The 12,679-nt window shown below is 46.2% G+C and overlaps 1 protein-coding gene across 1 annotated transcript in view; it reads left to right on the top strand.

Moving 5' to 3' along the window:
* The first annotated feature begins 5,433 nt into the window (after positions 1–5,433).
* RIMKLB (ribosomal modification protein rimK like family member B) overlaps positions 5,434–12,679 on the top strand; it is a 47,091-nt gene continuing 39,845 nt past the window's right edge. The window contains exons 1-2 of the mRNA XM_035312998.1: positions 5,434–5,596; positions 6,377–6,884. The gene's annotated coding sequence lies outside the window, so the exon portion shown is untranslated. The remainder of the gene's footprint in view (positions 5,597–6,376; positions 6,885–12,679) is intronic.

Raw genomic sequence — 12,679 nt, 5'->3', positions numbered from 1 at the left:
GGGCGGGCACCGCCGCCGGTTCCAGCCGGCTGCTGGCCGTGCCGCCCGCCCCTCAGCGCCGCGCCCGGGCGCCTCTGCGCATGCGCCCCCCGCCTGGCGGGCTGGGGCGGGCGGTGCACGTGCGGGCTCGAGGGCGCGGGGCTGCGGCTGGCGGCCGCCATTTTGCGGTGCCCCCTGGCCGCGCGACAGGGCTGAGGCGCGGTGGGGCACTTCGCGCCCGGTGAGTTACGTGAGTCACGGCGTAAAGAGCCGGGTGTGCTGTGTGGCATGTGGTGGCCTCATGGTTACGGCCTCCAGAAACGAGCCCGGTGCTGCTGGTTGAAACCAGGGACGTGTGTGGTGCGGGGTTGAAATGGTTTTAGGGTGAGGTAGGTGAGACCCAGAGCTTGCTGCAAACCCTGTTAGCCGGGTTAACCCGTTTCTCTTCGCAGTAATTTCTTAGTTTCCTGCCATCTTAGAGTAGTTTGTTCAGAACAAAAATCAGCAAAGTAGTCAGAACCAAAAAGAAACTGAGGTAGCACAAAATTCAAAGTGATTCTGCACAAGTTTGTGTAGTCCTCATTTTACACAGTGTGAAACAAGAACAATATGGCCATTTTCTCACTGAAACATAATGCAGATTTTATTTTCCCTCCATGGGAACATCTGTGTTCATGTGTGAAGCCAAGCATTCATGTGTGAACAAAGGCATTTATTTACCTTGCCATATATTTTTGTTATTTAGGCATCCAAGTGGGAAGCAGAAGCATCACGATAAGACTTAGTTGAGCAAATACATAGCTATTGCAGACACATCACGCAGGCCGAAGAAAATTGGTATAAATGTTAGGCTTACCAGCATTTGCAGGCTGGACTTCCCACCATTTCCCTCATTGGAATCTGATATACCCAAACAGAGACAGTATATGGAACTTTCTGGTGTCAGTAATGGATTAATGACCTTCAGACTTGTGCTTCAGAACTAATCGGCTGGTTTGCATTTTTAGTGATCTCAGTGACAAAAGATGTTTCATGGAATCAACCGTGAAATCAGATTTAGCATACATTAAAGCTTTGGACTAGTCCTTACGTTATCCATTTCAGAGTGCATGGGAAACATTGCAAAAGAGTCCCAGGAATGCTTGGTGTTCAGAGGCACCCATTTGTCGCTTATACTACAATTATATTTCTTTCCTGAAGGGTGAAACTAGGTAGTAGTCTTCGAGACCACTGACACGGAGGGCACGAGCAAATATTCTTCCATTGTCAAATAGTGAGAATTTTGTCCTAAGAATAGGTGAATAAGTGACAGGAGAGACCTCACCTTCACTGACAAAAAAAGGTCTTGTATTGTTTTAGGGGAGTATAATATCTACATCCAACTCAGCTGCAGTAACAATACTTTAGAAATAACTCATAAAATTCTTCAGCTGTGGGCACATCCTGAGTAGTGTGTTGGTGCTTTCTTCTGCTCCACCCTTTTAAGAAATAGCGAAAGAATTTCAGGACTCCCTCCAAAATTACTTAAGTTGCTGGATGACGGGAAATTATTCTAAAGAGGTGCTATCCAACCTGCTCTTTTAACTGATGCCATGAAACTCAAAGTCTGTTTGTGCCTGAGTTTAATGTACTAGAACTCCGTCAGCTCAAGAAAAAGTAATGAAAGTGATCCAAAGCTACATTTTGCATGCAAGAGAGCAGAGAAGACATATAGTAGTTGATGGGATAAATTGTTACTAATAATCATAAGACCCAGCTGAAATGCCTCAGTTTGAGACATAGATCATATGTGTTACTGTCACCAAGCTGCGTGTCTTTCCTCTACTTGCGGAATGACTTTCACTCAGATGTCTTATATCCAAACACATACACGTGCCCCAAAATCTACATTGCAGAATTTCCCAGCCATGTGCTTCTCTTTCCAAAAACCGTTATCCATGTTTGGGATGCGGAGGCACCTGCCTTAAAGCTTGTCTACTTACGGAAATGTAAAAGAAAAATAAGTGCTATACATTTGTTACGTATCGCTGTAGTTATAGCCATGTACATCCTAAATTCTCTTTCCTCTTTGCTGTCTTTAAAGCAGCATACATTAATCCAGAGGAATTACTCTGAAATAAATATATCTGCTAAATGATGTGCTGTGGTTACACATTCCTTCAGCAGTGTAGTGATACCACACTAATTTTCCATTAGTGAATTCCCTATGTAAACAAACCCGTGCACCTCACAACACGAAATCAGAGCTTTTAGAAGTGTGAACGTGATGCATGTGTGAACTCTGTTCCAGAAGGCTTAGAATAAAGTAATTCTGCCATTATCATATTGTTTTGTCAATGTCACACTGACAAAAATATTGTCCAGCGTTTTGGTGGCTATTTCTTTATGCATTTATTTACCCCACGAGGAGCTGCATACAGTTACCTCCTGCTCTCAAGTTTTACTTTTCATTGGCATTTAAACAAGTGCTAGTGTGTTTTTCTCTATGCTGTTGTACAGAGTCAGGCAGATGGGAACCTGGAATCCAGAAGTGGTATCTGGCTTGCAGCCATGCACTAATACGGAGCCAGAAGTATTGGCAAACGACATAAGCAGACAGGCAGGCAGTGCTTCGGATGGTGTCTGAGTAAATGGGAATCTTGGCCACTGTCGTCATCTGTGAGGTAGCCCTTTCCATGCAAACTCATTAGGGAAAATGTTTTCAGAAGAGCTGCCTGAATCACATTTGAAGTTCAGCGAGCAGAAGAACCCAGACGTTTGCAGAACCAAAGAAACAAAACTACATGGGCTTTGGTAAGGTCGGACTTGGAAATGCTGAGTGATGTTTGCATGCGTATTTTAACCTTCAGCTGTAATTTTGCAGAAGGAATAGCGAAGTAGGAATATATGGTGCTATGGTACATCATTCTGCAGTATGAATGAATAAACATTGCAGCAGCCTTTTGGATATTCTGTCACAGAGCGTATACATTACTATTATGGAAATCAGCTCCACCATGCCAGTTAAATACAGGGGGGTACTGCATAAAAGAATCCGATGCCTCATCTTTACTCTGCAACTGCAGGTTTTGCTGCTTGTCTGGAATGGTTCTGGATGTGTCCTGTGTAGATGAACTACGCTGGGAAGGCATTGACTGTGTAAGCATCTGCCAGTCAGGTGGGAGAGTTAAGATGGTTGGCATGGAACTGCTACGTGCTTAAAAGGCAGAGGAGAGCATTTGAGAGAATTTGTTACGTTCCTGACAGGATGAATATTTGGGAGTATCACACGTGACCAGATGTGAATGTCCCGTATTTGAGAAGTTGAGAGTGTAACACACGGTTGAAGAATATATATGCTGTTTCCCTGGGGCAGAGACTGTGTGTGCTGTACCTAGATGTTATGAAAGCAGATGAACGAGAATTTCATACAGGGCAGAATCAGGGCAGTAAGTTGTGTATGTGTGGTGTGTATGGTGAGACTGCATCTGGAGTGATTGGTCCAATCCCGAGCTGCTCAACACGAGAAAGACATGGACATATTCAACAGGTCCAGCAAAGGGCCATGAAGATGATTAAGGACTTGGAGAATCTCTCATACAAGCAGAGGCTGTGAGAACTGGAGCTGTTCAGCCTGGAGAAGAGTATCCTCCGGGGGATCTTATTGATGTGTATGAATACCTGACTGAAAGGAGTAAAGAAGGTGGAGGCAGATTTTGGTTAGTGGCACCTGGTGAATAATCTGTTCAGTAGGCACAAACTGAAGTACAAAATACTCCATTTAAACATAAGACTATTTATTTATTTATTTATTTTACAGTGATGGTGGTTAAACACTAGCACAGCTTGCCCAGAGAGATCGTGGAGCCTCTGCCCTTGGAGATGCTCAAAACCCAGCTGGGCAGGAGCCTGGGCAACCTGCTCTACATGGACCTGCTTTGGGTAGGGGGGCTGGTGTAGACAATCTCCAAAGATGCCTTCCAGTTTCACCAATTTTCTGATCCGGTGGTGATGGGCGGAATGGAGCTCTGCATCACATGTACGGATGACAGTTTATATCCATGCAATTCATGTATGTGCCCCTCAGTGCCTGTGGGGCAGTGGTGTGGGTTTGCTATACACATGGCACATGTCAAAATAATTAACACCACTGCATAGTCGAGAAGTTCTTGGAAGTATCCCGCAAACAGTCGTGGTGACCAGGCAGTTGGTTGTACTAGGGCTGTTAGATACGCGCGTGACATACAGGGAGCGTTCTGGTCATACCACTCATGAGAAGGAAATCAGGCAATTGACAGGTGTGATGTAGAAGTTAGGGGATTGTCAAGGTGTGCTGCTCAGTAAGCAGTCTTATGCTGGAAGCCTAAACCCAGCCACATAGGAAAGTACAGGAGATGTGGACAAGAAAGGGTCATCAGGTGTGTTGTGTGAAAGTGTGCTTGGCATGTATCCTGGGGGCTGCGCGCTGTCAACATGACATACACGGCTAACGGGCTATAGCGTGTGTAGTGGTGTGGTATGGAGCAAACTGAGTAGGTGTGCCACAGAAGCTGATAAACAAGGTGTTGTTAATACCTCGAGTGTGTCATATTCATTTGTTGACAACAGTTATTATTTTGGAGGCATGATAGCAGTGAGGGATGATGCAGCCCAGGCTACACACTGGGTCTGTCAAACACGTGACGCTGCACGGCAGGTGGTGTGTGGGATATGTCACACGTTTCTCTGTCACACGAAGGACAAAGGTTTTGGCTCCGCGTGCCACATGCCAACAGCAGCAGAGGGAAGCGCGACAGGCATCATACGCTTCGCCACGCCGCCTCAGGCTACCTGTGCCGAGCTGTGGGCCGGTGGCGGTGGCACTGCCCGGCTGGAAACACCTCACGTGGCTGCGGGAGAGACTGGGCCCGGCCCGGCCGCCTGAGGCCCCCTTGGTCCCGCCGGGTTGGGGTGCGGCACCGCGGGCTCGGTGTGACCGGTCCCTCCTGCCCCTGCCTGAGGGGGGCGCTGCGGAGCCCGAAGCGCCGTGGGGGGGGCGCGGGCCGGGCCCGGCGGCGGGGGGCAACCGTTGCGGCTCCGGGCTGCGCGCTCCCGGCGCCCCGTCGGGCGGGAGCGCGCCTTGCCTTGCCGCTCCCGCCCCCTCCGCGAGCTCCGCGCCCCGCCTCGCGCCCCCTCCCCCCGCGCGCGGCCGTTGGGCGCCGCCGCCACCGCCTCAGTCGGGCGGCGGGAGCGAGCGCGGCGGGGGCCGCTCTGTGGCTGGAGCGGGGGGCGGCGGCGGCGCAGGGAACAGCCGCGGGGAGGAGGAGGAGGAGGAGGAGGGGGAGGACGGGGCGCGTCTCCCCGCAGCCCGCTTCTCCCCGCAGCCTGTGCCTGGGCCCGGGCGGTGCCGAAGCCCCGCGGCTCCGCTCCGCTCCTCTCGGGCTCGGCGGCGGCCGGGTGGGCGAGATGTCGGGCTGAGCGGACGCGAGCCCGGGGGTGGGGTCCGCCGCGCCCGGGGGGTTGGGACCGTCCCCTCGGCCGTCCCGCCCCGCCGCCGCGCTGCGCCCATGGTGATTGTGCATCGCGGCGCGGAGCCGGGGCAGCGCTCCGACCTGCCGCCGCCTTCCCACCCCGCGGCCGGGCCGGGCCGGGCGCCCAGGTGGGTCATCGCCGAGACCGCCCCCGGAGCCCCGGGCCGTGGGTGCGGGTGCGGGGGGCTCCGCTGCGCGCCCCCGGGCTGCGAGGCGGCGGCGCGGGTCGGGGCCGGTGTGCGCCCGGTGGGGCGGTGCGGCCGGAGCGTTCCTGCGAGGTCCCCGCGCCTCTTTTGTTGTCTGGCGGTGGGAGAGGCGGCTCGGCTGCCGCGGGCTCCCGTAGCGAAGTGTGCGAGCGTGGAGCCGACGAGCTCCGGCGGCTGAGGGAGCATCCCCCGAGCGTGTGGCTCATTGTGTGCGTGGCGCCGCTTGGAAACGACCCCGGGGGTTGCAGAGCGGGCGCTGGCACACGGGGATGCGCTCCTGACCTGCAGCGCACTTTTCTCCGCTCTTCTGATTCGGATTCCAGGTGTTACTCGGGGGAGGGGTTTCGGGAGTCACAAGTAAGTGCGAATATTAGGTTTTAGAAGGGCATCTCTTCGTGTGTTCACGTGCAGACACAGATTCACCTTTCCTTTAAGCACACGTTTCTCAGTAAATGAACAAACTGCTGGAGCTTCTGTTGGGGGTGTTTTTATTTTTTTATTTTTTTCCCTAAAACGGGTTTCTGTGGTAGTATATTTCTGGAAGATACCTGAAGTTGCACGTTTCACCTGATGGGTTCATCCGATCTCTTTGGTTCTGCTTGCTGTCTTGTATAGCACCTTTTCTTCCATTTGAGTTTATTCTGTTCGGTATCTTTGTACGTTTGCCTATGCCTGATAGGGGTGTTTCTTTTTCCTCCCTAGGTGTTGGTGTCTTCAGGCTCCTTTAGGGGTTTAGTTCTGAGGAAGCAGAGACACAGGGACTGAATCTATTTCACATACAAAACTACAGCTCCACGCCAGTATTCTCTTTCCTCCATCCCATCCCTCCTCTCCCACAGGGAAGTTCAGTTCGTTAATTATCCTAACGGTCACTTACTCCCCTTTCCCCGTCAGAAATCTGCCTTGGTCCTTGAGGCATCAGGTAGACGCTGACAGTTCCAGGCACAGGGGAGCGTTCCCATCGCCGTTCCGTGCGTGCTTTGGGAGCTTCAGTAGCGCCCTTCCCTCCGTCGGAGCGCGGTGCAGAGGAGGCATCCAGAAGGCCTGCTCGCCCTCCCTCTCCGAGCAGCAGTCGGGGTCCGGGAGAAGGGGTCCCTGCCGGGCGCGTGACGCCCTCACGGAGCCAGGACCGAAGCAGCACTTGGCACGCCGAAGGAAGCACCTCCTTGGCACCTCCATCATCTTCCGCTCCTCCGACACCAGATTCGTGGTAAGTCTCTCCGGCCCGTTCATTCATACGGTGCATGCGGCCCTTCCCCCACTCCAGGCGCTAGGAGAAGCATGCACAGAGACCGAGCGTAGGGTGGGGGAAGGGAGGAGGGAAAAGGGGCTGCACGCACAGATCGGGAAGGAGAGGGGTGTTTTGTGCCTCGCTGCGGGGGAGCCTGCACAGAGACCGAAGACCCTCTCTTAAGGAAAGCAGCTGATGTTGGAGGAAACGTGTGCTTTATTTGCAGGGCCGTGCACACACGTACACGCCGTGCAGAGTAGAGGGGGATGAAAAAGCTATGAGCCAGTTGTAGACAAAAAAAAAAAAAAACAAAAAACGAGACTGAAGTAGGATAGCTGATGTTGGCTGGTGTTGACCAGCTGATGTTGCCTTGTGTTTCTGAGGAGGAGGAGGGTAGATTATTCCCCGGCGATCAGGAACGGGTGTGTGAATGAGGAATGTTATCACCTACTTGCAAGCATGAACATACATGAGGAAAGACTGGGGATGTGGATGCCAGCGTTTTACGGGCAATTGTGCCTGGAAGGATTGCTGCTAGCATCTTTAACATCACTCCGTGCAAAGGTGGGGAAGAGCAGACGAAAGCCATCGCAAGGAGTGCATTTGCAGGGGCTGGGGGGTTGTACTGGGAATGAATGGGAAAGATCAGTATCTTTCTGCATCCTCTGACTCTTGCAGTCTACGAATCTCACATGGAAAAGGAGGTGAAAAGCAAGCTGTGCTTTCAGAGAGGTGTGCTTGGGGTTTACCTGCTTGCAGTGACTTTAAATTCTGTGCTGCATGTATGGAGGGCGGATGATAATGCAGCAGCACTGGACAGATTGCACTGCAGCTGCTCAACATATTATATAAAATGCATTTAAACACATATTTTAATTTTAAGATTTTTTTTTTTTTAATTTGTTCTTTCCAAAGATTCTCAAACAGTTATGTGACAGCTTGATGAAAACAAGTCTCTGGTAGACAAGAGAGGAATTTTTCTTCAGGTTGTCCTTAAGCATCACCATAGAGCAGCAGTGTCAGCGATGAGTTGATTTATGTTGGGCTTATTTTTCTCAAGCAATTTTAGAAGTGGTTTAAGATGTCATTTTTTTTTAAATGTCAGTATATTTCACCTAGGGTTATATTCATCCATGAATGAATTCATCCATAAATCTTAAGGTTTTCTTTAGATAATCATCATTCTGGTATCTTATGGGGAACAGAATTAATTGTTCTTTATGCTTGAAAGAGCTGTTTTCAGACCTGCTCTTCTTATGGCATAGGCAAGTCATATTTTTGGGGTGTTTCAGATACTGCCCTGTTCTCACTAGGGTGACACAGAGACTTCCACGGCAAGGATATGATGGATCATATGCTGGGTCATATGCTGCACAAACCTTAGCTAACTGCTTAACCAGTCTGATAACTAACATTGCCATTATAATTCTGCCTTGAGGTATCTCCCTTATTATAACTTATGAGTATCTGACAAATGGTTTTTAGGTCTTCAGTATCTTGAGGTGTGGCCTCCAAACCAGCATTCTAGAAGCTGCTGTAATGCTAGAGAAAATGCTTTCTGGAAGTCTACGTGCAGTTTCAAGCCTTAGCTAATTTAAGATAAAAACGCGAGCAAAATACCTTTTTCCATCTTGAATAACGTTGTTCTGGGAAAAAAAAAGTATTAAGGTATATGCATTAATGATAAATGTAGAAGTGCAGTGTTATTCATAGTGAGATGCCTGCTCGGAGTTAAATTTTTCCTAGTTCACCATTTCCCATGGCAATCATGGCTGTCAGTCTCTTTGCTCTTTCCTTCTCACTTCCCTGAGATTTCTATTATCATGATCTGAGCTGTAGGGATTAAGCATGCCTAGAGGTATGCTAAAACTAAGATCATGTACCTCTCTATTAACTGCTAAAATCCATGTAGTTATGTTAGCAGTACAGTGTTGTAACTGAAGCCAAAAGTCTGAGCTAAGGACTAAAAAAAGAGGTGGTTCTGGGAGGGGCTGCTGATAATAATTGTTCCAATAACTTGTTTCCCAGATTGCAGCAGACTCCCATTGCCTACAATGCATAGGATCATAAGTTAGGCAGTTGAGATAGCTAGATCACATTGATTTCTAATGCTGCAAAACATCTAGAATCCCATTTGTAATTCCCATTGGGAAGAAACAACATAGTCTTATTTTAATATACAAATGCCCTGAGTAGTTGCATTTTGAATAGAAGGGATATGGAACGATCTTTTTGTGTACTAGATAGATACCTTTAACGTCACACGTTTATCAATAATACATAAATGAATTAGTATATCCTAATAATCAGTTCCTTGTTTCAGCTTAGGGGAAAATACCTTACAATCAAAAAGAAGAAATAGCTAGTCCATTTTTTCTCCTGCCGTTTGGTGTTGAAGACAGGTCAAGGAGTAAATGGACAAGGGAGGCCAATCTTTCTTTTGCGGAAGAACGTCCTTAAAGCTCTTCTATTAGAAGAGAGCTTCAAAATTCCCCTTCAAGGGAAAAAGGGTGGTCTTCAGATTTGCAGATCTCTCTGGACAGCTGATACGATTGGCTAAATTCCCTGTTATGCCACTAAAACGTATTCTTGTGTGACGTAAAGTAGAAAAGTAGCACAGTGACTGCTTTTGTTACAACAGCTGCTAAAGGTGTTTTACAGATTCAAGGAATGCAGGAAGAAATAGATTTGCATGTGATGGGGAACAGAGGAAACTGCTATGTGAATGCCAAAATGAACCTAGGTTAAGCAATACAGGGATGCCACAGCTGGAAGCTCAGGTTCCATCAACTTTCTTTATAAATTGAGAAGTTCCACACATCTGAAGTAGATGCAGCAGTGATTTCTTGGTTAGTCTGGTACAGTTTGATTTCTGTTACAGAACTTTGATGCCACCCTTTACCTCTCCCATTCTGTTTTATGCTGCTAAGTCTGTATTTATTTTCCTTGTTAATTTTTGTTTTGTAAATCCGTTAGTTATTGGAAGATTCTACTTAAATTGACTATAGTAACTTTGAGGAAAAACTGCATTTGAACTGGTTGTCTTGAAGACTTCGAAACATCTGCTCTTCCCCATATATATATTTTGTAATGGATGTTCACATGGATTAGGAAATACCCAGCATTGTCTCAGGCTATGTCTTTTAAATTGAAATGGGTGGAGTTGGTTTTCAGGGAAAAATTCTGGAAATCCAACTTGAGAGCTTAATATTCTTGTGCATCTGATTGCAAGGCAAGCTTTCCTCCTACAGACCGTTTCCTTGAGAATGTGGGAGGGATTGTTAAGATGTTTGGGTTAATAGGGTAAATTGCAGGTTTTGTGTTCCATGAAACTTCTTACATGATCAAAATAGAGATTATAAGGAGAGGCTGGATTTGGTAAGTAGGTTCTGTTTTTAGAACAGAATGTTAGGTTGATAGGAATATTTCTCTTGGTGGAAGATAATTGGTATTGGTTAGCAGGTCAAGGACCCTATAGTATAGATTGCTCGTTTATGCCCCTGCCACAGACTTAAAGCTTGATCTAAAGTGAGTTCCTTAATCTTTATGTCCAGACCTAAAGTTGCAACCTGCCTATGTTATGGTGAGATGTGAGCCTTAGTATATACATTTATAAAACTTTCAAGATTTCAAAAAAATAGACAACCTATTAGGAGGGAGATGAATACATGCACAAGGTAGTTTTGATACGGTTGATGGTTTAATATGGCAGTTGAGTTGGAGTGCTCTAGCTCCTTACAAAATAGAAGAAAGATGGAGAGAAGAAAAGTATGTGTGTGTATATATATATATATATATATCCTTTATATATAAAAAAGAAAACATATATATATGTATGTATGTTTTTGTTTTTCTTCGATGCTTTGCTGATTTTTAAGTAAGGAAATGCTGAAATGGCAATCAGAGGAGGTGATGGCATAATTTCCACCCATTTAAAGGGTTAGAAGTGGGGCCATGTAGAAAAGAGATGTAAGAAAAATGGGAGCAGATCTCTGTTGGCGAAGGAATCATGTTAGTAGCAAGCAAGAATGGGGAGAAGGTTGCAGTACAGAACATACATGCTCCTTTGTACCAGTGTTAGAACCACTACCAAGAAAAAAAATGAACAACAAAAAAAAACCTGTCAACAAAACAAACAAAAAACAGCTTGAAGGTTTATGATGGCTTATGACTTTTTAATATCACGGCAAAGTCTGTCTAGTATATTTTTATGTTCTATATGTTCTATAGGTTTTTAATTAACTATGCTATCCTGCTAGATAAAGCTGCTTTTCAAAAGAGAAACGGTAGGTGGGGCTGTTTGGTCTCCCCAGTGATGCATGCAAATAGCAGAAATAAAGGTAAATTGACAAGAAGCCTTCTGAACTGTGCTGTAACAGTGCCACTTCTGAAAAATATAGCTTGTCCCAACTCTTACCTGAGGGTATTGCCCCAGAAAGTTTTGTGTACACTTCTGCACTGAGAAATCCATTGTTGAGAAAACCAAAAGAGGGGCAGGGTCTGACAATTGTCAGCACTTGCATGCCCAAGTCTCATCTTGCCCTTTTCACTTTCAGCTGCTTTGAAGGAGAAAGGGACTGTTGATGCAAGAGATATTTTTACAGTCTACCCCCTTTCATACCCATTTTCCTGTGAGGAGCAAACACTCATTATCCCGTTGTTCTTGATCCAGCATCTTGCCTGCTGTCAGGGGCTGGTCTGCATCTGTGATTGCCTTTCCCTAGCTTCTACTTTGTTTCAGTCTGTTACTGTGAAGAACTTCAGTCCTTGGCTTTATTGTTTCTTCTAATTTACCAAAGGAATGGAAAAGTAGTCACGGAGTCTTTAGGGTTTGCTTGTTGCCACTATGGTTCTTAGTACCAGGTATAAAAGTGGCCACCTGAAATGTTATCTTTCTGTTGTTTAAGAAATAGCTTTACTAGTAGCAAAAACATGTTTCTCAATTAAAAATAAAATAAATCAGCTTGTTATAGGGGTTGCTGGAAAACATTCCTTCTGGCCTAATACCTACTGCAGAAACTTGAGCCCAGAACAACACACACACACGCACGCACACACAAAAGTGAAAACTCTGGAATATTAAGTGAAGGCAGTAGTATACCTGTAGTCTTGTCTGTGCTTGTATCTTCTGATACCATGCCCTGTCATTAAGACTACCAGGTAAAATGACTGTGCCTGTCTGAGAGTTCAACTCTGTTTAAAAATCATGTAAGTACATCTGAAAACAATGATTTTTACCTCTTTTAATAGGAAGATTTAAAATATGTGGCAGAGAACAGCCCTGGTTTTCTCTAGAATTCTTCTTCCTTACACAATGCCGCTTCCTGCTTTTGTTTAAAAAATATGCAAACAAGTGTATTTTTTCTAGTCCATTAATGTATCTGTGATTGTTTTGCAGCTTTTGAAATATTTTAGTATATAGTCAAAAACAGTCAAAGTCCTCTGTGTTCAAATCAAGAGGAACACTACCTTGCTTTTATCACTGAAATTCTCTAATGTGAAGTGTTCTTTATGTCTTTGGTGTTGAATTCATAAATGCTGTTTATATATAAAGGTTATTTTTCTTTTTGGAGCAAGGAAGAGGGCTAACACTCGGATCTAATCCTTGATTTTGCTTTATGTTACATGTATTAGTGTTTAGTAATAACATTATGTTGATGCTCCTTGTTCCATCAGCTTTCCATGCATAATACTAAATATATTTCACAGTAGTTGTGAAATATTTGTAAGAATGAATCAGTCTTGAAATACTACTATAGAAAATTCTGTTTTAA

The sequence above is a fragment of the Oxyura jamaicensis genome, chromosome 1 (genome assembly GCF_011077185.1).
Source record: "Oxyura jamaicensis isolate SHBP4307 breed ruddy duck chromosome 1, BPBGC_Ojam_1.0, whole genome shotgun sequence".
Taxonomy (NCBI): Eukaryota; Metazoa; Chordata; class Aves; order Anseriformes; family Anatidae; genus Oxyura; species Oxyura jamaicensis.
Note: the sequence above shows the minus strand (reverse complement) of the source record. Positions and strands in the feature narration are given on the sequence as shown.